At 43.1% G+C, this 22,926-nt stretch overlaps 1 protein-coding gene across 3 annotated transcripts in view; it reads left to right on the top strand.

Moving 5' to 3' along the window:
• LOC106093113 (serine-rich adhesin for platelets) overlaps window positions 1–22,926 on the top strand; it is a 591,942-nt gene that overhangs the window by 415,098 nt on the left and 153,918 nt on the right. The gene's annotated exons all lie outside the window — the stretch shown is intronic.

The following is a 22,926-nucleotide window of genomic DNA, read 5'->3' as shown; positions in this document are numbered from 1 at the left end:
CATAAAAAGCGCATTTATTGTGTGCTTTTGTCGAAATTCGGGAAAGTTAGGCCCTTCGACATCCTTCTTCAATTTGGCCCAGATCAGTCCAGATTTGGATATAGCTTCCATATAGACCGATCTCTCGATTTAAGGCTTTGAGCCCATAAAAGGCGCATTTATTGTCCGATGTCGCTGAAATTTGGGACCGTGAGTTGTGATAGGCCTTTTGATATCCTTCTTCAATTTGGTTCAGATCGGTCCAGATTTAGATAAAGCTGTCATATAGACCAATCTCGCGATTTAAGGCTTTGGGCCCACAAAAGGCGCAATCATAAATTTAAGTTAAATCCCTCGACATACTTCTGCAATTTGGCTTAGATCGGTCCATATTTGGATATACCTTCCATATAGACCGATTTGTCGATTTAAGGTTTTGGGGCCATAAAAGGCGCATTTATTATCCGAGTTCGCCGAAATTTTAGGACAGTGAGTAGTGTTACGCTCTTCGACATCTTTCTGCAACTTGGCCCAAATGGTTCCAGTTTCGGATACAGCTGCCATATAGACTGATATCTCGATTTATAGTCATGGCCCCATAAAAGACGCATTTATAATCCGATTTCACTGAATGAGTGACGATGACACAGACGCAGTGACTTATGTTAGGCTTTTCGACATCCGTGTCGTATATGGAGCAGATCGGTTTATTTTTAGATATAGCTACTAAAAAGATCAATATTTCGATATACGCAATTGAGCAATGACTTGTACTTATTAGTATTTGGTCCAAATTGGAACATATTTCGATATAGCTGCTATGGGGCATAAGGTATGCATTTTTCACCGGATTTTGATAAAAGATGTTTTACATATATACCCGAGGTGGTGGGTATCCAAAGTTCGGCCCGGCCGAACTTAACGCCATTTGTACTTGTTTGTTAATTTGTTTGTCTTTTCCGTATAGACTCTAAAACTAGACTTTAAAACGGCTGAACCGATTTTCATGAAATTTTCACAGATGGTAGAGTTTTGGCCTCCGGGGAAAATAGTGTACTACATTTTTTTATATCCAAAGAGGCGACGGACCCTCACCCCTCCCCCACACCACAATTTTCAAAAACGCTTGACCTCGGAGATGAGTGCACTGATTTAAGCAAAATTTTGTATGCCACCTTATGATACCCCAAAAACACGAAATTGGTATAAAATTTTTGGGTCAAATGACCTGGGGGGACGCCCTATCCCAAAACCCACCCGGACGGACATGTTTACCAATTGGGACAATATAGATATTAAATGAAATATATTTAAGAGTAGAGTACGAACTTGGTACACAAAATTCGCCCAAAGTGTTCGGGGGGGTCCCCCACCCCAACAAATCCCCCAACAGGACTCTTTAACCGCTTTGGGCAATATGGGTATCAAATGAAAGGTATTCAAAAGTAGAGTACAAATCTGACATAAAAATTTATTCCTTGGTATCTAAGGCGCCTACGAACCACCCCAAAACCCCCCAGCTGGGCATATTTACCAATTGGAAAAACATGGATATGAAACGAAAGATATTTAAGAGTATAGTACGAATTAGGTATACAAATTACGCCCAAAGTGTTCGGGGGGGTCCCCGCCCCAAAAAAAAACCCTCCCAACAGGACTCTTCCACCGCTTTGAGCAATATGGGTATTAAATGAAATGTATTTAAAAGTAGAGGACACACAAATTTATTCTTCGATGTCTGATGGGCCTTTCCACCCCTCAAAAACCCCTACCGCACGGACATGTTTACCGATTGGGACAATATGGCTATCAAATGAAAGGTATTTAAAAGTAGAGTAAGAATCTGATAAAAAAAAAAATTATTCCTTGGTATCTGAGGCGCCTCCCCACCCCTCAAAACCTCTCAGCAGGGCTTATTTACCAAATGGGAAAATATGGATATCAAATGAAAGGTGTTTGGAAGTTAGGTACTCATCTGTCATAAGAATTTGTTACAAGGTGTCTACGCGACCTCCCCAAAACCCCTTAAAAGGGCATCAATGTCCGGCGTCTCAAAATGGGTATTATTTTTGGGAGTTGACTATGAATCTAGTATACATATTAGGGATAGAGTCTGGGACCGGCCCACCCACTAAAAACCTTTCAATCGGACGAGTAACGGGATAATATGTGAATTAAACGAAAAGTCTATGTCAGTAGAGTTCGAATCTAATGTTGATATAAGGATTCAAGAATCTGGGTCACGTCCAACTGTCCTGCCGTTCAGCAGGGCATGTATATCGCGACAAATAAGGGACTCAAATAAAATGTCTTTTGGGTCTAAGCGTCAGGGGGTGCTACCCTCTCCTCCCAATTAAAACAACACCAAACTGTCATGTAGGACAACCGAGAATACATTGTACTCAAATGTTAGAGGGCAACCCCCTTCCTCCTATCCTACCCAAAAAAAAAGGAATTAAAAATATTATTTGAAGGCCGATCGGAATAGAATAGGACAGCAATAGAAGGTCTTTTGTAGTAGAGTACACTTTTTACACTCAAATTGGGATGCCATTGCCCTGAATATCTTGATAGCCACCTTCAAAATGCTTGACATTATAGGGCTGAAACAAAATCGTGCTCTAGCACGATGCTGATATTATTACAGGGTTTTAAAGGGCATCCCCCTTCCCCCTATCCAACCCAAAAAAAAAGGAATTAAAAATAATATATGAAGGCCGATCAGGATAGAATAGGACAGCAATAAAAGGTCTTTTGTAGTAGAGTACACTTTTTACACTCAAATTGGGATATCGTTGCCCTGAATATTTTGATAGTCACCTTCAAAATGCTTGATATTATAGGGCTCAAAGAAAATCGCGCTCTAGCACTATGCTGATATGATTTCAGGGTCCGCCCCCCAAACTCCCTTCAACCCGGCCATGTTTGCCTGCTATGGCAATAAGGAGCTCATATAATAAGTAGAAAACGAATTTAATATCCAATTTTGAGGCCAAGCGTTTGGGGGTCGTCTCACCCCCCATAACCAACCACAATTGGGGCTCAAATTAAAGAAATATGAGAGTAGAGCACGATGCTGATATTTTTTTAGGGCTAAGTGCATAGATGGCCACCCCACCCAACATACCCCTCAAACTAAACATATTTGTGGTTTATGGGAAAAAGAGGCTCAAATGGCCAAGTGTTTCAGAGACATCTCACCCCATAACCTCCCCCTATACCTTACCTTTATACCGACTATAGCAATGTGTAGCTTAAATGTGGTTTTTGGGGCAAAGGTTTTGGCAACTTTAATCCACCACCAAATCCAAGAGAATGAAGTAAATCAAATATCCTTACTTTAATGCGCGGACCCTCCCCTTACCCTATTTTCAGAAACGCCAGATCTTGGAAATGGGTGAAGCAATTTAAGCGAAATTTACTTTAATTGGCTATGACAGAATATTTGTTCCACTAGCCGAATAGCGTTCCAAGCGCCTCGATCTTCTGCGCTCACTCTAAAATCTCTGACACCAAGTTTCGAGGTGTCTCCTACAACTTGATCTTTCCATCGGGCTTTTGGTCTTCACGGTTTGCGCGTACCACAGTGTTTGCCTTCAAAAGACTTCTTTGCTGGTACTTTTTCATCCATTCTGACAACATGACCTAGCCAACGCAGCCGTTGTATTTTGATGCGTGTAACTATGCTATCGTCGTCATACAGCTCGTGGTTCATACGTCGCCCATATTCTCCTTTAACGCAAACTTTTATTTACGAAGAATCTTTCTCTCAAACACTCCAGGCACTGCCTTATCTGCTTTCACAAGTACCCATGCTTCAGAATCATATAACACCACGGGTAGTATCAGTGCCTTGTATAGTGTAATCTTCGTCTGTCTAGAGGTGGCCTGGTTTCTAAACTGCTTACATAATCCAAAGTAGCATCTGTTTGCCAGTATTTTGTTTTTATCTCAAAACTGGTGTCATTCGTATCGGTTACGGCGGTGCCGAGGTAGATAAAGTTACTGACTGTCTCAAAGTTGTGGTTCCTAACTTTCTCCATTTTCTTTATCTGCTGGATTGTGCAAGGCTTTTTGGGAGTTGAAACCATCCATTTCGTCTTATCTCCATTTACTGCCAGACCGATTTTCACTGACTCTCTTTCGATTCTTTCAAAGGCTGCAGTTACTACTTCCGGTGACCGACCTATAATATCGATGTCGTCGGCATAGGCGAGTGGCATGTGTTTTCTTGTGATTAGTGTGCCATATCTATTCACATCTGCATCTCGTATAATCTTCTCCAGTAGGATATTAAAGAAATCACACGATAGGCTGTGTCCTTGTCTGAAACCTCTTTTGGTATTAAATGGTTCGGAGAGATTCTTTCCTATTCTTTCTAAGGAACGCGTATCAGCAAGTGTCATCCTGCAGAGTCTTATTAATTTTGTAGGGATACCAAACTCAGACATAGCTTGAAATACCTTTGAATGTAAAGGGATGTCGAAGGCGGCTTTGTAGTCAACAAAGTGATGGAAGTTGTTGATTTGTCCTTCTTTTCCAGGATTTGGCGCAGTGTAAATATCTAGTCTAGTGTGGATTTACCAGGTCTAAAGCCGCATTGATAGGGCCCATTTACTCTTTCACACAGTACGCTCGAGAGTATCTTGTATGCGATGGGGAGGAGACTTATTCCTCTGTAGTTGGCACATTCCGTCTTGTCTCCTTTCTTGTGTACGGGACATAGTATGCTGAGGTTCCAATCATCGGGTATTCGTTCTTCTAGCATACGCCTTATCAGCGTGTCGCCTCCTTAAATAGTTCTAAGGGTAACCCGTCGGCTCATGTTGCCTTGTTGTACTTTAGTCGGGTCACTGCTACTTGGACCTCATTTTGACTAGGAGGTAAACATTCTATACCATCATCAGGGATTGGTTCCGCGTTAAGCTCTTCGCCGTCAACGTCGGACACTAGCAGTTGGGTAAAATTTTCTTTCCATATCCTCAGCATGTTATCTGTGTCAGTTACCAGATTTCCTTCTTTGTATCTGCAGGAGGATGTTCCTACACCAAAGCCATCGGTTTGATGTTAAATTCTTTGGTAGAATTTCCGGACTTCATTCTGACTCCTGTACATCTCAATTCGTTCACACTCACGTCTTTCCATTTTCTTTTTCTTTCTGCAGAATAGACGTTTCTGCTCTCTCCTTTTCTCCCGATATATCTCCTTCATCTGACGCGTTGCTACTGATTACAGGGTTGCTCTATATGCCGCATTCTTGGCTTCAGTAGCATCTCGACACTCTTGGTCGTACCATGGGTTTCTTGGAGGAGGTACCCAAGTACGGATTTCGCGGCATTTTCGATAGAGTGGGCAATAGTTTGCCACTGCGCCACTATATCATCGGAACAAGGAGTGCTTTCATCAAGCAGTTGGGTCAGTCGAGTGGAGTATGCCGCTGCCATTTGTTGTGTCTGCAGCTTTTCAATGTCCAGCTTCCGTGCAGTGTCAGATCCTACTTTCCTCGCCATGTTCAAACGGGTGCGAACCTTTGCTGCAACAAGGTAATGATCCGAATCTATATTCGCTCCACGGATAGATCGTACATCTAACACGCTGGATGAATGCCTTCCATCTATCACAACGTGATCAATTTGGTTTCTCGTGTTTTGATCGGGTGACAGCCATGTGGCTTTGTGAATATTTTTATGTTAAAACCTGGTGCTACTAACTACCATGTTTTTTGCCGCGGCGAAATCTATCAGCCTTAACCCATTACTGGACGTTATTTCGTGGAGACCAAACTTTCCTACTGTTGGACCAAAAATTTCTTCCTTCCCTATTTTCGCATAAAAATCTCCCAGAACGATTTTAATATCATGGGCGAGGCAGCGGTCATATTCTCTCTCTAGGCGTTCGTAGAAAATATCCTTGGTCTGCTCGTCTTTGTCTTCCGTCGGGGCATGGGCACAAATAAAGCTGATGTTGAAGAATTTGGCTTTTATGCGGATTGTGGCTAGCCTCTCATCCACCGGAGTAAAGCTGGAGACAAGGTGTTTCAGTCTCCGACTAACCACAAATACACAGCCAAATGCATGCCTCGTGTTATGGCAGCTATAGTACAGTTCGTCACCGTTTGGTGTTGTTGTGACGCCATTCGCAGTCCATGGCACTTCCTCTAAGGCGGTAATATATGCCTTGTACTTCTTTTTTCGTTTGCGTGGGTCGTCAACGTTGGGGGGAATTCCGTTTTTACTATTCCTTTGTTTCTCATAGTAGTTCTCAGTGTTCCGGGGGCGGGTTAGTGGCCCAGCGCCTCTTATTTAAGCGAACTTAAAAACAGAAATTTGGTATCCTTATTTAGGGTGGGATATCTAGGGGCACAAATCTGATATATTAGCGTCCGCCTCACCTTCAAAATACCCCCATACCGGATATATATACCGAACACAGCAATATAAGGCTCAAATGAAATGTATTTGGGAGTAGAGCACGAAAATTATATCCACATTGGGGCTTAATATCTGAAAGGCCGTACCAGTTCCCCAAAAACAGGACTTATTTCCTGCCCGTATCAGTATAGGGCTCAGATAAAATAAGAGGGTGAAAGAAGGCGCAGCGGAGCGAGACCTTTACATTTACTTATTTGCTTCTCAAGCCAATGAGAAAATTTTCAAATTAGTTAAAAATTGGCAAAAAAAGCTATTTAAAATTAAACAATTTCCTCGCCTTCCCATACCCATCCCAAAACATCTTAACGCATTCAAAGCTTTTTTTTGGAAAAAAAACAATTTCAAAATATATATCGAACAAGTGTTTGCATATACTGCTGTTCCATTTCTTATTGCAAAAACAAATCAAAACAATAAGACAACAAAACAAATAAAACGCCAATATGGCTTTGTTTGGTTGGTTGCGCACACTCAGAAACACGGTCGCCGGCACTCACGCACCTTACTCCCAAAAGTGTTTGTCCAATTGCAACAGCCACATGCTCAACACACAATCGAACTCGGGCTGGGTGCACTGTCTATATATTTTCAATGGACTGTGATTCCAATCGCTGCTGTTTTTTGTTCATTTCAGTTCACTTTGGTTTTTTTGCATTTTGTCAAAGATACTTGAGGTTATTGTATCTGAAGCTGATGTTTTGGCTGCGTCAGCTGGCGCTGCAGCTACCATAGCTAGCTGCCTTGCCGTCGTACATGTTGAGTTTAAGGTCATCGAGTGTCTCTTAATTGCTGTTATGAGTTATTAAAACAATTTATAAAAGTGTAGCAGCGATCGACTGCTCCAGCAGCCATCAAGCACCACGACCATATTCATTCATTCATTGTGGTAGGTTAGGTAGGTCGTTAAGCTGCTCTGACACTCCAGTGTTTACTCACGACATTCGAGTAGTCAGCCAGCCAACTAGCAGCTGGGTTAGCAATCCGAATGCGTAAAAGTGAAAGGCTTTTGTTGCCGTGAAACTCCATTGGCTAACGATGAGCCTTTAAAACGCACACGCTTTTCTTTTCTTCTTTCTTGGTTACTCACTGCTCATATGGAGACCATGATGGTGATGATGATGATGATGTTGTTAGTGATTAACGCACTTTTCGCCTGGGCACAAGCCTCCTCCTGACCTGTTTATCAAACTGTGGATTTTGTAATAACTCTTCAATGATCGCATGAATTATGCCTATCCATCTTGTTTCCGTCTCTTTGTTGTTTATAAGCTGAGCTACAGATGTAATATAGGGTATAATGGTTTATAGCTATAGTTTGTAACACCCAGAAGAAAATTTACTTAAGTAGCCATTGTATGTATCGATACAAATATTGGGTTGCCCAAAAAGTAATTGCGGATTTTTTAAAAGAAAGCAAATACAATGATAGCTGACAGAAGAAAGAATGCAATTACAGAGTCACAAGCCGTGAAAAAATTTGTCAACGCCGACTATATGAAAAATCCGCAATTACTTTTTGGGCAACCCCATATAAATGTACGAAAGTCTTCATTACCTGACATAGTTTAATGGGCAAACCTAAGCGAATTCGATTCAATATGTGAAACCCGTTCGATTTGTATGTATGGCAGAAATATCGAGACAAAATTAGGGTGACCCATCTTCCAATTGATTCAGAGCTTACACTACCTCTTTTTATGCATATCACCTTACACCTGAACGCGTAAAGCTAGACACTTGCACAGAAACTTACTACTGATGTAGGTCTTTGAGGATTGCAAATGGGCCATATCGGTTCAGATTTGGATATAGCTCCCATATAAACCGATCGCCCGCTTTGACTTCTTGAGCCCCAGGAAGCATTAATTTTGTCCGATTAGGCTTAAGTTTTGCACATAGTGATCTCTTATGATCTTTTCCAACAATTGTGCCAAGTACGGTTCAAGTCGGTCTATAACCTGATATAGCTCCCATATAAACCGATTTGACTTTTTGAACCCCCAGAGGTGCAATTTTTTTTGTCCGATTTGACGGAAATTTTGCATGGGGTGTTCTGTTATGACTTCCAACAACTGTGCCAAGTACGGTCCGAATCGGTCTATAACCTGATATAGCTCCCATATAAACCGGTCTCTCGGTTACACTTGTTCGGTTCCTTGAAGAGGGTGCAGATATTAATCCGCCCCATGCCACTATGGACTTACACCTAAGCCAGTACCCAACACTTTGGGTAAACGTGTAAACCACGTTTCGTCAAAATCCGGTGAAAAATGCATACCTTATGCCCCATAGCAACTATATAGACATTCGATCCGATTTAGACCAAATACTTATAAGTACAAGTCATTGTTCAAGGCCAAGACTTTAAATCGAGATATCGGTCTATATGACAGCTATATACAAATCTGGACCAATTTGGGCAAGTTTCAGAAAAATTTCGAAGAACCTAACACAACTCACTGTCCCAAATTTCGGCGACATCGGACAATAAATGCGCCTTTTATGGCCCCAAAACCTTAAATCGAGAGATCGGTCTATATGGAAGCTATATCAAAATCTGAAACGATCTTAGCCGAATTGAGGAAGGATGTCAAAGGGCCCAACACAACTCACTGTCCCAAATTTGGGCGATATCGCACAATAAATGCGCCTTTTGTGGTCCTAAAACCTTAAATCAAGAGATCGGTCCATATGGCAGCTTATCAAAATCTAGACTGATTTGAGCCATATTGAAGAAGGATGTCGAAGGGCCTAACACAACTCACTGTCCCAAATTTCGAAGAGATCTGACAAAAATGCGCTTTTTATGGACCCAAAACTTTAAATCGAGAGATCGGTCTATATGGCAGCTATATCCAAATCTGAAGTGATCTATGCCATATTGCAGAAGTATATCGAGGGGCTTAACCTAACTCACTGTCCCAAATTTCGGCGACATCGGGCAATAATTGCGCCTTTTATGGGCGCAAGACCCTAAATCGAGAGATCGGTCTATATGGCAGCTATATCCAAATCGGGACCGATCTGTGGCAAACTGAACTGGGATGTCGACTGACCTAAGACAACTCACTGTCCCAAATTTCTGCAAAATCGGATAATAAATGTGGTTTTTATGGTCCTAAGACCCTAAATCGGCGGATCGGTCTATATGGGGGCTATATCAAGATATAATTCGATATAGCACATCTTCGAACTTAACCTGCTTATGGACAAAAAAAGAATCTGTGCGAAATTTCAGCTCAATATCTCTATTTTTAAAGACTGTAGCGTGATTTCAACAGACGGACGGACATGGCTAAATCGTCTTAGATTTTTACGCTGATCAAGAATATATATACTTTATAGGGTAGGAAATGGATATTTCAATGTGTTGCAAACAGAATGACAAAATGAATATACCCCCATCCTTCGGTGGTGGGTATAGAAAGAAAATTTTAAGTTAAGAATTCCGTGCTACTTACAAACTCCATAATTGTTTTCAATACCACTCCCCAAAGTTGATTCATGTCTGGTGTTGTGTTTCCACCTAAGTGCCGGTATCTGTTAGACGCGAAAGCCGGGCAATGACAAAGGAAATGATCCAACGTCTCCTATCGTCTCCACATGCCCAATACATGCTATCACTTGCCGCACCGATTTTAAATAAGCGAGCTCATAGTCCTATGTGTCCCGTTATGATACCAATAGCTATACTGACCTCCTTCTTCTTGCTTCCTTTCAGTAATAGCCTTGACTTCTCACTATCTGGATGCCCCCATAGGATTCTTGCCGTCCTACCGACCGTTTCGCTGTTCCACAATGTTGCATGCGCATTAGTCGCCCACTCCCTTAACTCGGAATGCGTCGACCTTAAAGGCTTCAGGTTAACCAAGTTTATTCGCGGCAGTCTTCTAGCCTTCACCGCCAAATCGTCTGCCCTTTCATTTCTCCTTACTCCGTTATGGCCCGGCACCCAAACGATGCGTATTTTGCCATTCTCAGAGAAGGCGTTAATCTCCTTCTTGCCCTGCAAGACTGTTCGTGACCTTACTATCCTGGTTGTTATTGTCCTTATGGCAATTTTACTGTCGGTAAAGATGTTCACACTCCTCGCCCTCGCGTTAGCACCACACCACTTCACGCATTCCGTGATCGCCCGGATCTTCGCCTGCAGGACCGTATTTTGGTCAGGCAGTCTAAAACAGATCTCAGTCGCTGGGTTCTCAATGTAAACCCCCAGGCGCACTCTGTCCTCTAGCTTTGATCCATCCGTGTAACATGATCATCCAGACGGCAATACTAGGGTTCAGTCAATCCAAGACTGTGCCGATGACAGTGCCTCACACTCGACTTCAAGGTTCATCTCTGGTATCCAATCGGAAAGCTCATCCCTTCCTTCCAAGTTTGCTCCCATCCTCAATTCATTCTCCCATCGCCTTAAGTCTCATAGCCGCATTGGCTGCCTCACACTTAATCTGTACGTCAATGGGTCGTATATCTAGAATATCCTTCAGTGCCCTAGTGGACGTGGTCCTCATCGCTCTGCCTACTCCAAGACAACATGTTCTCTGAACCTGTTGTATGGTGTTTATGTTACACTTTTTCTCCATAGCAGTCCCCCAAACTACTGAGGCGTTAGTAAGTATTGGTCTAATCACGCTCCTGTAGAACCAGTGGACTATCCTCAGATTCAGGCCCCATTTCGAGCCTACGGCCCTTCTACATAGTGCCCAACATCTGTGAGCCTTCTCAGCATGCTCCTGAACGTGACACTTCCAATTCAGTTTCCTGTCCAAGATCACACCTAAGTATTTGACCTTGTCAGATATCGAAATCGTCTTATTGAGGAAACGTGGTGCGTTAAATTGGCCCACCTTCGTCTTCCTCGGGAACAGGCATACTTCATTCTTCTCTGGGTTAACATTGAGACCTCTGGGTCATTTGTCATTTGCCATATGCAAGACCCTTTCGGCCCTTCTGCATAACTCGTTCGGATCCTTACTCCTTAGAAGTATTATAACATCGTCGACGGGTTCAAATCCCTCCTTAGTCAGCATCCGTAATAGGTCGTTTGGTATGTAGAATAAAATGATTGTATAAATTTTTAGCAGAATCCATGGTGGTGGGTTTTCAAGATTCGGTCTTCCTGCATGTTTTATTTTTTCCCCTAATTGTTAACTAATTCAATGTTTTATTATTTTTCTTTTCAGGTATGTATCCACGCTTTGTTTTCCCATATTCAAGAGGAACTAACTGTACGAGGTAAAAGTTTTAAGAACATTTTTAAAAGTTTCTTTTAAAGTAAGCCACAGTGGCGCAAAGTTTAGAATATCCTCCTAAAAAGTTGAACGCCTGGTTAAGGATTACTGCTGTGCACCATTTGGATTAGGCTATAAAAAGTAGATCCCTTATCATTTAATCAGACAGCAGTTTTTTTCTTAAATCGTTTCCTTTAGAAACAGAGTTTTTAAAGCTTACTCCTTCTTATACAATGGAAAAATTGGAAAAATTTCGAAATTCTTTACCTATTTAAAACAATTAATTAGATCAACGTAGGTTAAGCGATGAACAATGAATGACAGATTTCTTTGACTTCACATATTCGTTAATTGTTTTCTAAAATGTCCGATGGGAATCCATGTGGGTTAGGTTAAGTTAAAAATTGGGTGCTGATATCAATCCGCCCCGTTCCACTTTCACTTGCCGCATAAATTTTACATAAGTGAGCTCGTAGTCCTATGTGTCCTGTTATGATACCGAAAGCTTAACCTCCTTTCAGAAATAGCCTCGCCTTTTCATGATATGAATCTTCCCATAGCATTTTTAGTCATGCTGCCGACCGTTTCGCTGTTCCACAGTTTTACATATGCGTTCGTCGCGAACGCCCATAACTCCGTCTGCGTCGCCCCCGAGAGGCTTCGGGTTAACCAGTACTATTAACGGCAGTCCTCTGGCCTTAACTGCTAAATCGTTTGCAATTTCAATACCCCTTACTCCGCTATGGCACAGCACCCAAACAATGGGGAACGTGCCAACCTCAGAGATGGCGTTAATCTGCTTTTTACACTCCAAGACTGTTCTTGACCTTATCGTCCTGGTGTTTATTGCCCTTATGGCCGGTTTGCTGTCCGTAAAAATGTTCACACTCGCTCACACTTATTCTGCAATCGCCGTATCTCCTCCTGCACTACCGTATTATGGTCAGGAAGTCGGAAACAGATCCCAGTTCCTGAGTACTCAATGTAGACCCCGAGGCCTACTCTGTCCTATGACTTGGATCCATCTGTGTTGTATGAACTTCCAGATAATAATGCCAGACTTCCACCAATCCAAGACTGTGCAGCTGGCGTTAGTGCCTCGTATTCTCAGGTATCCGATCGAAAACCTATACCATTCCTTCCAGGATTCCTATCGCCGCATCGGCTATACCGCGATTGTGTGACCTGCTAATATTCTCTATATATTCTCCCATCGCCTTAAGTCTCATAGCCGCAATGGCTGCATAACGTTTAACTGTATGTCTATGAGTGGGATTTCTATAGAATAGTCTGCAAAGACTTAGAGACAATGCCCTCGTCGCAGTCCACCAAAACTACTCGGGCGTAAGTAAGTATTGGTCTAATCACGCTTCTGTTTAGCCATTGGACTATCCTCGGATTCAGACCCCATTTCGAACCTACGGCCCATCTATGTAGTGTCTAACATCTGTGAGCCTCTTCGACACGCTCCTGAATTTGACACTTTCAATTCAGTTTCCTGCCCAAGATCCCACCTAAGTATTTGACTTTGTCAGATATTGAAGTCGTTCTGTTGAGGATACGTGGTACGTCAAATTGGCCACCTTTGTTTTCCTTGTGAACCTGCAGATTTCACTTACCCATTAGAAGTTTCATAACATAACCGCAATAGGTTATTTATCGTACCTATAAAATGTCCTCCTGTGGAATGTCCGGTGCTACTTTCCCTAAGCTTTATGTCATGGGACCCATAATTTATCCACCTGTTCCTTAGCATATGATTTAACCAGTCTCTAAGGACACAGTCCATGGATTGCATCAGTGTGCCGCTCACATTTTTAAAGCCCTCTCGATGTCAATGCATACCGCCAATATGTAAATCTTGCCATAGCAGGATTCTTCTATTTTATGCACAACCTCGTGCAGGACAGACTCCACCAACCTTCCCTTGAAATAGGAAATGCTGTTTGTGTTTGAGCAGTTCGCTAGATGTCCTACTCTAAATCGTCGTATCCACAAAACGTTCCATAATTTTGAATAGGAAGGACGAAGGAATTATAGGACTTTGGTGTTGCACAACTTGCCTTGCGGGACTTGGATACAAATACCAACATTGCTTCCTGCCAGACTTTCGGAGCACATGCAAGACCTAGTCACGCTGTGAAAAAAGAAGCCAAATGGGGGTCCAGATAGTTCATCCCATTCTGTAAATGGTCGAAAGCTCCTCAAGGATTCCTTTACCATAAATTCCGAGCCCATCGCCATGACAGCGATCTGACAGTGACTAGTAGTCGGCCAAGACTCCCACGCTTGCTAGCACGAGAACAATGACGTCCTTTTTTCGGAAGACCTCGGCCACAGGGCCTTGGACCACAACGCCATCCCAAGCGAGGCAGCACATTCGTCATAGTAGGAATCCACCATTCCAAACAGCCAACACTGAGGGGTATCCGATCAGCGTCGCACTCCCAAAGTGTGACTCAAAGCCTTGAGGACAGAGGGACCCAATAATGGCAAGACGCCCTCCTCAGGAAAACATTCCAAGGTCGTCATTGAAGAAGGATCCACCGGGCGCATAGGCCGTCGCTTCGCAAATGTCACATTGTCGTCCCACGATAGCAGCCTCCTGCAGAACAAACGAATATCCGAAAACCAAAGAGCGCCATGTCCCTGACTCCCTGATTCTGCGAGAAACCTTCAACGCCGCGCACTCCACGTATAAGATCATGTATCGCATGCAACGCTGCTCTCGGAGAACTTCTCCTCGCCCCCGATATCAGCACCATCCATCATACCGCGAAGACACACCATCTCGAGAGCCCTGTGCCATACCAGGCACCCATAGATGAGGATAGGCCGAACCACAGCAGTGTACATCCAGTGGATCGTACTCGGCCTAGGCCCCTAACTCCTTCTCACCGGATTACATAAGTTGTGTGCATTTAGCCCTCGTTTGACTCTATCCTCGACGTTTCTTCTTTAGTTCAAATTCTGCTCACGAACTACGTCCAGGTTTTGAGCCTCCTTAGAGAGCGGCAGCCCCACTCCATCCACGTCATGGAGGGCACTATCAACTGACCGACCCTTGGTGTAGGCATGCTGGTAGCCGCGTACTAAGAGGTCCAGAAGATTCCTAATGTAAGCATCCAACAGTTTTCCAAAGCCTCGCAAAGCCAAGCAAAGCCAAGCAAAACGCAATTGCTAAAAGTCGTAACGAATATTCCCTTGTGTCATCAAGCCCGCTGCTGATAGTTCGAAGTTTTACATCGACACGGCCGGCATGGCGGTTCCATTTGGGATACTTGTATGGGGGATCTTTGTCCGTGGACTAAGACAGATTGAAGTAGATATATTCTATGATCCAAAACAGAGGGTTCTTCGGATACTTTCCAATCCATCAAAACAGTTTCATCGAGACTTGTCACATTTATGTCCATCACCTCTGATCTATTCGTAGTTTGAAATGTAGGTACACCATCAACATTGCAAAATCTCAGGCCCAAATCTAGGACGAAATCATAAATCGACTCCCCTCTTTAATTGATATCCGAACTCCACCTTTGTGAGTGGTGTGCATTCGCATCACAAACCAAGATCAGCCGAGTCCCTCGACTATTCTCGCCCATAAGCCTCCGCACATCATTATTCGGCGGGTCTGTTTCCTCATAGGGCAGGTATATATATGAAATGATCAAGGGGGTTGAGTTCCTCCTCTCCACTCTCACCATAGTCAAATCGCCATTGCTGTAATTAGATTAAAGGATTAGACTTAAGCCCCTCTTTCATACAATACATGTCCCCACTTTGTCACCCGAAGACGTAGTAAAGATTTTGTGTTTCGCATTGCTCAAGTCAGAGACCCTTTTTATCACGATGTAAGTTTCCTGAATCAACTATCAATCACTATGTCTACCATGGAGTTGTGGAGGAAGAATTTCGCTCGAGGCATCATAAAATTCAAATTGCAAATTTGCCCATGAACATTCCATTAAGGAACAGAGGAAAATTTCTCAAATATCAATGAGTGCTGCCCTCCTTTTTATAGCCGAGTCCGAACGGCATGCCGCAGTGCGACACCTCTTTGGGAAGAAGGAAAAAAAATTCTGATGTTCTCGCCAGGTTTCGAACCCAGGCGTTCTACTTCATAGGCGGGAAAGGTGCAGATTAATCTGCACAACTCTTAGCTTCTTCGTTCAAAAATGAGCGTTCATCAAAGGAGGCCACCGTAGCACAGTCCGTCTACGACACTGAACGCCTGGGTTAAAATCCTGGCGAAACCATCAGAGAAAAAGTTTTCAGCGGTGATTTTCCCCTGGCAACGTTTGAGGTACTATGCCATGTAAAACTTCTCTCCAAAGAGGTGTCGCACTGCGGTTCGCCGTTCCGACTCGGAGCTTAAATTTGAATCGGACTGCACTCATTGATATGTGAGAAGTTTGCCCCTGTTCCTTAGTGGAATGTTCATGAGCAAAATTGGCATTTGCATCAAAAGGTTTAGGATGTCCTTCATAGTCTCCTCTCTATTACCCATTTTATCTACCAACGTCGAACGCGTAAAGCTAGCCGCTTGAAACTTTGAACAGATACTTAATATTGATGTAGGTCGTTGGGGACTACAATCGGTTCGGATTAAGATATAGCTCCCATATAAAACTGTCCGATTTGACTTCTTGAGTCCTTACAAGCCGTAATGGCCGATTTGACTGAAATTTTGCATGCGGTGTTCTGTTACGATTTCCAAAAACTGTACCAAATATGGTCCAAATCAGTCTATAACCTGATATAGCTCCCATGTAAACCGGTCTCTCGATCATCTTTGTTCGGTTCCAAGAATCTTTAATTTTTGCTAGTTTGACAGAAGTTTGGTATGTAGAATAAAATTATGCCCCTCAACTAAATTTATTTTTTGTAATTTGTTAGCTGAATCCATGGTGGTGGGTTCCCAGCCCAACTTAGCACGCCTTTACTTGTTTCTTTTATTCATAGTGTGAACTTGGGTCGACATTGCCCCGCTATTTGTCTTTACATGTTTACGCTTCGGTTTGTATTTCTGTGTTTTTTTTTTAACTGTTACTTAATTTTATTTTGGGCATTTCCATTTCCCTTTTTTTCACCTATGTTGCGTTTAAGTGCCTACTTCTACACTTGTAATGACCAAAATCCCCCAAAATGAGTTAATTTGTCAAGATGAACTGCATTGAGAGGTGGCAGGCTGCGTATAATTGTTTTCAGGCCTATTGAAAATGTTAACACCAAGTTTTGTCGAAATGTGACGCAATGTGGACGGCATGCCAACACATTGGTGGCAAACATAGCAAAAAGAAAGCAAATTGTTACGTATTAGTTAAAATGGGCCATACTGTATAAATGCATATGGTCCATCATAATGCATCCTTCTGTAATCTTTTAAGAATTAATTTAAATTTAACAAGTAACAAGTAAAAAGGCGTTAAGTTCGTCCGGGCCGAACTTTGGATACCCACCACCTCGGCTATATATGTAAACCATCTTTCATAAATAATCGGTGAAAATTGCATACCTTATGTCCCATAGCAGTTATATCGAAATATGATCCGATTTGGACCAAATACTAATAATAAGTACAAGTCATTGTTCAATTATTTATAACAAAATTTTGGTCTTTTTGGTAGCTATATCTAAAAATAAACCGATCTGAAACATATACAACATGGATGACGAAAAGCCTAACATAAGTCAGTGTGTCAAATTTCAGTTAAATCGGATTATAAATGAGTCTTTTTTGGGGCCAAGACTTTAAATCGAGATATCGGTCTATATGGCAGTTATATCCAAATCTGGACCGATCCTAGCCACATTGCAGAAATATGTCGAGGGGCTTAACTTAACTCACTGTCCCAAATTTCGGCGACTTCGGACAATAAATGCGCCTTTTATGGGCTCAACACCTTAAATCGAGAGATCGGTCTATGTGGCAGCTATATGGAAATCTTGATCGATCTGAGCCAAATTGCAGAAATATGTCGAGGGGCTTAACTAACCTCACTGTCCAAAATTTCGGCGACATAGAACAATAATTGCGCCTTTTATGGGTCCAAAGTCTTAAATCGAGAAATCGGTCTATATGGCAGCCATATTCAAATCTGGACCGATCTGAGCCAAATTGAAGAAGGATGTCAAACTTTCAAACACAACTCACTGTCCCATATTTCGGCGAAATCGAACAATAAATGCGTCTTTTATGGGCTCGAAACCTTAAATCGAAAGATCGGTCTATATTGCAGCTATATCCAAATCTGGACCGATCTGTGCCATATTACAGAAGTATGTCGACGGGCTTAATTTAACTCACTGTCCCAAATTTCGGCGACATTGGACAATAATTACGCCTTTTATGGGCCTAAAGCCTTAAATCGAGAGATCGGTCTATATGACAGCTATATCCAAATCAGGACCGATTTGAACCAAATTGTAGAAGGATGTTGAGTGGCTTAATTTAACTCACTGTCCCAAATTTCAGCAAAATCAGATAATAAATGTGGCTTTTATGGGCCTAGGACCCTAAGTCGGCGAATCGGTCTATATGGGGGCTATATCAAGATATGGTCCGATATAGCCCATCTCCGAACTTAACCTGCTTATGGACAAAAAAGAATCATTTCCGCTCAATATTCCTATTTGTAAAGACTGTAACGTGATTTCAGCAGACAGACGGACGGACATGTCTAGATCGTCTTAGATTTGTACGCTGATCAAGAATATATATACACCATAGGGACGGAAAGGGATATTTCGATGTGTTGCAAACGGAATGACAAAATGAATATACCCCCATCCTTCGGTGATGGGTATAAAAACTCAGAGACAATGCCAACAAATTACAACTGCGCTAGTGGAGTCTTTCAAAGATAGTTGTGCTCTTCGAAAAGGAAATTAGCCCAAGAAATACCCTGGATGACCGGGGAGATTTGCAGTATTAGAAAGAGCTCCGCAGACTTTATAACAGAGCACGTCGTAAAATAGCGGGATGTATATTACACACGGCTCAAGGAATACAAAAAGTTGCCATAGCGGCAAACTGTGCCTCCGGGAAGCTTTTCTGCAAACAGGTCGATAGCGTTAATGACGCTGCCAAAACGAAAAAATGCCTGAAAAACCCATGTCCAAACTGAAACGTTACTAGACGACATGGGAGTGAGAGCAGAGACAACGAAGGACATGTTGAGGCCTTTGATGAAACCCCATTTTCCACAAGATACGACGTGACTCACGGAGACACCGGAATCTTGAAATAATGAAATTGATCGAAGGCGTATCATAACGGAATTTATGGCCATGGCAGCCTTGAGGAGCTTCAAACCATTTAAGTCACCCGAACCTGATGGAATATTTTCAGCGTTACAACAAAAGGAGGCCGACTAGATGGCGCCTCATCTGGCCTGTATTTTCACAGCGTGCCAAGGACTTGCATATACTCCGAAAGCCTGACAGGAGGCAAGGGTGGTATTTATACCCAAGCCCGACAAGGCAAGTTATGCGACAACAAAGGCCTGCAGACCTATGGCCTTACGTCCTTTCTACTTAAAACCATAGAACGCATTGTGGATACCATGATAAAGAGTAGGACATCCAGTGAACTGCTCAGATACAAACAGCATGCCTATGTCAAGGGATGGTTGGTGGAGTCTGCCCTGCACGAGGTTGTGCCTAAAATAGAAGAATCCTTCGAAGCCAAGACATACACATTGGCGGTATGCATTGACATCGAGGGAGCGTTTAACAATGTGCGGACCGATACATTGATCCAATCCTTAGACCAGTACCGGGTGGACCCGGTTCTTAGAGACTGGATAAACCACAAGCTAAGGAACAGGTGGATAAATGCGGTCCCATTACATAAATATAAGGAAAATAGAGGCACAGGGCACGCCACAGGGGGGCATTTTATCGCCACTCCTTTGGGTGATCACCATAAATAACATATCCTTTATATGTTATTTATGGTGATTGAGGAGGTATTTGAACCCGTCTGCTATGAACACGATGATATTATACATCTTGGGGTAAGGTGTGAACCAGCTATGTAGTCGGGCTGAAAGGGTCTTGCATATGGCATATGACTTGCCTAGACACAGGGGTCTCAATGTTAGCCCAGAGAATACTGAAATATGCCTGTTCCCGAGAAAGACGAAGGTGTGCCAATTTGACGCACCACGATTCCTCAATAAAACGATTTCGATATCTGACAAGGTCAAATACTTAGGAGTGAACTTGGATAGGAAACTTAATTGGAAGTGTCACATTCAGGAGCATAATGAGAAAGCTTACATTTGTTGGGCATTATGTAGACGGCCATGGAACGTATTATGGATACCGCGATAAAGAGTAGGACATCCAGCGAACTGCTTAAATACAAACACCATGCCTATGTCAAGGGAAGTTCGGTGGAGACTGCCCCGCATAAAATAGAAGAATCCTTCACTGACAAGACCTACACATTGGCTGTTTGCATTGACATCAAGGGGGCATTTAATAATGTGCGTACAGATACATTGATCCAATCCTTAGACCAGTGCCGGTTGGACCGCGCCCTTTTAGGACTGGATAAATCATATGCTAACGAACATGTGGATAAATTGCAAATCCCATGACATAAATATAAGGGAGAAATTGGTAGAAGGCACGCCACAGGGGAGCAGTTTATTGTCACTCCTATGAGCCACCACCTTAATTGACCTATCATGGATGTTGACTGAAGAGGGATTTGAATCCGTCTGCTACTTAGACAATGTTAAAATACAATACTTTTCAGGGGTAAGGATCCGAACCAGCTATGCAGAAGGGCCGAAAGGGTCTTGCTTATGGCATATGACTTGGCTAAACTCGGGGGTCTCAATGTTAACCCATAAAACCCATTCGTCATCACGAGGAAGACGAAGGTGGACCAATTTGACGAACCACGTTCCCTCAACAAAACGATTTCGATATCTGACAAGGTCAAATACTTAGGAGTGATCTTGGAGAGGAAACGTAATTGGAAGTGTCACATTCAGGAGCGTACTGAGATGCTGGGCACTATGTAGACGGGCCGTAGACTCGAAACTGGGCCTGAATACGAGGATAATCCACTGGCTCTACTGGAGCGTGATTAGACCAATACTAACTTGCGCCTCAGTAGTTTGGTGGACTGCTATGGAGAAAAAGTGCAACATAAGGACCATGCAACAAGTTCAGAAAACATGTTGTCTTGGCATAGGCGGAGAGATAAGGACCACGCCCTCTTGGGCAATGGAGACTATTTTAGGAATCCAACCCATTGACATACAGATTAAGTGTAAGGCAGCCATTGAGGCTATGAAACTTAAGGCGATGGGACAATGGATTGAGGATGAGAGCCGTTCATACCATCGCGTTAAAATCGAGGCGACGATAGGAAACCTGATAGCATTAGAAGAGAATGGATTATCCGATCGGATACCTTTGATGACACTTGGGGTCGAGTTCGAGTCACTGCTGCCATTGTATTGTCATCTAGAATATCATGCTGAACAGATGGATACAAGCTTCTCTGCAGGTGGCGACCCGGGCGCTCACGGAATGCTTGAGGTGGTGTTGTATTAAAGCGAGGACGTCGAGTGTCAACATCTTTACCGACTTTAAAATTGCCATAAGGGCAATAACAATCAGGATGGGAAGGTCTCGAACAGTCTTGCAGTGTAAGAAGGAGATTAACGCCTTCTCTGAGGATGGCAAAATCGGCATCTTTTGGGTGCCGGGCCATAACGGAGTAAGGGGAAATGAAACGGCAGACGATGGCAGTGAAGGCCAGAGGAATGCCGTCAACAACTTGGTTAACCCGAAGCCTTTCGTGTGGACGCAGTCCGAGTTAGGGCGTGGGCGACGAACACAACAGTCTGTAGGACGGCGAAAATCCTATGAGATGATCCGGATCGTGAGAGGACGAGGCTATTACTGAAACGAAGTTAGAATGAGGTCAGTAGAGCTTTTGGTATAATAACGCGGCCTTTAGGACTGCGAGCTCACTTATGTTTAATCGGTGCGGCAAGAGACGTTGGAGTATTTCCTATGTCATTGTCCCGGCTTTCGCTTAAACACCGATACTTAGGTGGGTGGAGTGTGAACATCTTTACCGACAGTAAAATTGCCATAAGGGCAATAATAGTCGGACGGTAAGGTTACGAACAGTCTTGCAGTGTATGAAGGAGATTAACGCCTTCTCTGAGGATGACAAAATCCGTATCGTTTGGGTGCCGGGCCATAACGGAGTAAGAGGAAATAAATGGGCAAACGATTTTGAGGTGAAGGCAAGAGGGGATGATCCAGATCGTGAGAGGACGAGGCTATTAACGAAAGGAAGTAAGAATGAGGTCAGTATAGCTTTTGTTATCATAACGTGGCCTATAGGACTACGAGCTCACTTATGCATAATTGCTGCGGCAAGAGACATTGGAGCTTTTCCTATGTTATTGCCCGGCTTTCGCTTAAACACCGATACCTAGGTGGGTCCAGTGTGAACATCTTTACCGACAGTAAAATTGCCATAAGGGCAATAACAGCCAGGACGGTAACATCACGAACAATCTTCGCAGTGTAAGAAGGAGATTAACCCCTTCTCTGAGTATGGCAAAATCCGCATGGTTCGGGTGCCTGTCGACGTCCGAGTTAGGGGGTTGGGGAAACGATTGGTAGGAAGGCGAATATCCTATGGGGGGATCCAGATCGTGAGAAGACGAGGCTATTATTGAAAGGAAGTAAGATGGAGGTCAGTATAGTTATTGGTATCATAACGGGACACATAGGACTTTGAGCTCACTTATGTAAAATCGGTGCGGCAAGTGATAGCATGTGTAGGGCATGCGGGGAACATGATGAGACGTTGGAGCATTTCCTTTGTCTTTGCCCTGCTTTCGCGTCCAACAGATACAGGCACGTACCGGTAAGTAGCACGGAATTCCTAACTTAAATTTTCTTTTTATACCCTCCACCATGGGATGGGGGGTATACTAATTTCGTCATTCTGTTTGTAACTACTCGAAATATTCGTCTGAGACCCCATAAAGTATATATAGTATTGATCGTCGCGACATTTTATGTCGATCTAGCCAAGTCCGTCCGTCTGTCCGTCCGTCTGTCTGTCGAAAGCACGCTAACTTCCGAAGGAGTAAAGCTAGATGCTTGAAATTTTGCAAAAATACTTCTTATTAGTGTAGGTCGGTTGGTATTGTAAATGGGCCATATCGGTTCATGTTTTGATATAGCTGCCATATAAACCGATCTTGGGTCTTGACTTCTTGAGCCTC

The sequence above is a fragment of the Stomoxys calcitrans genome, chromosome 5 (assembly GCF_963082655.1).
Source record: "Stomoxys calcitrans chromosome 5, idStoCalc2.1, whole genome shotgun sequence".
In the NCBI taxonomy this organism is placed as follows: Eukaryota; Metazoa; Arthropoda; class Insecta; order Diptera; family Muscidae; genus Stomoxys; species Stomoxys calcitrans.
This window is presented reverse-complemented; position numbering and strand designations above follow the sequence as displayed.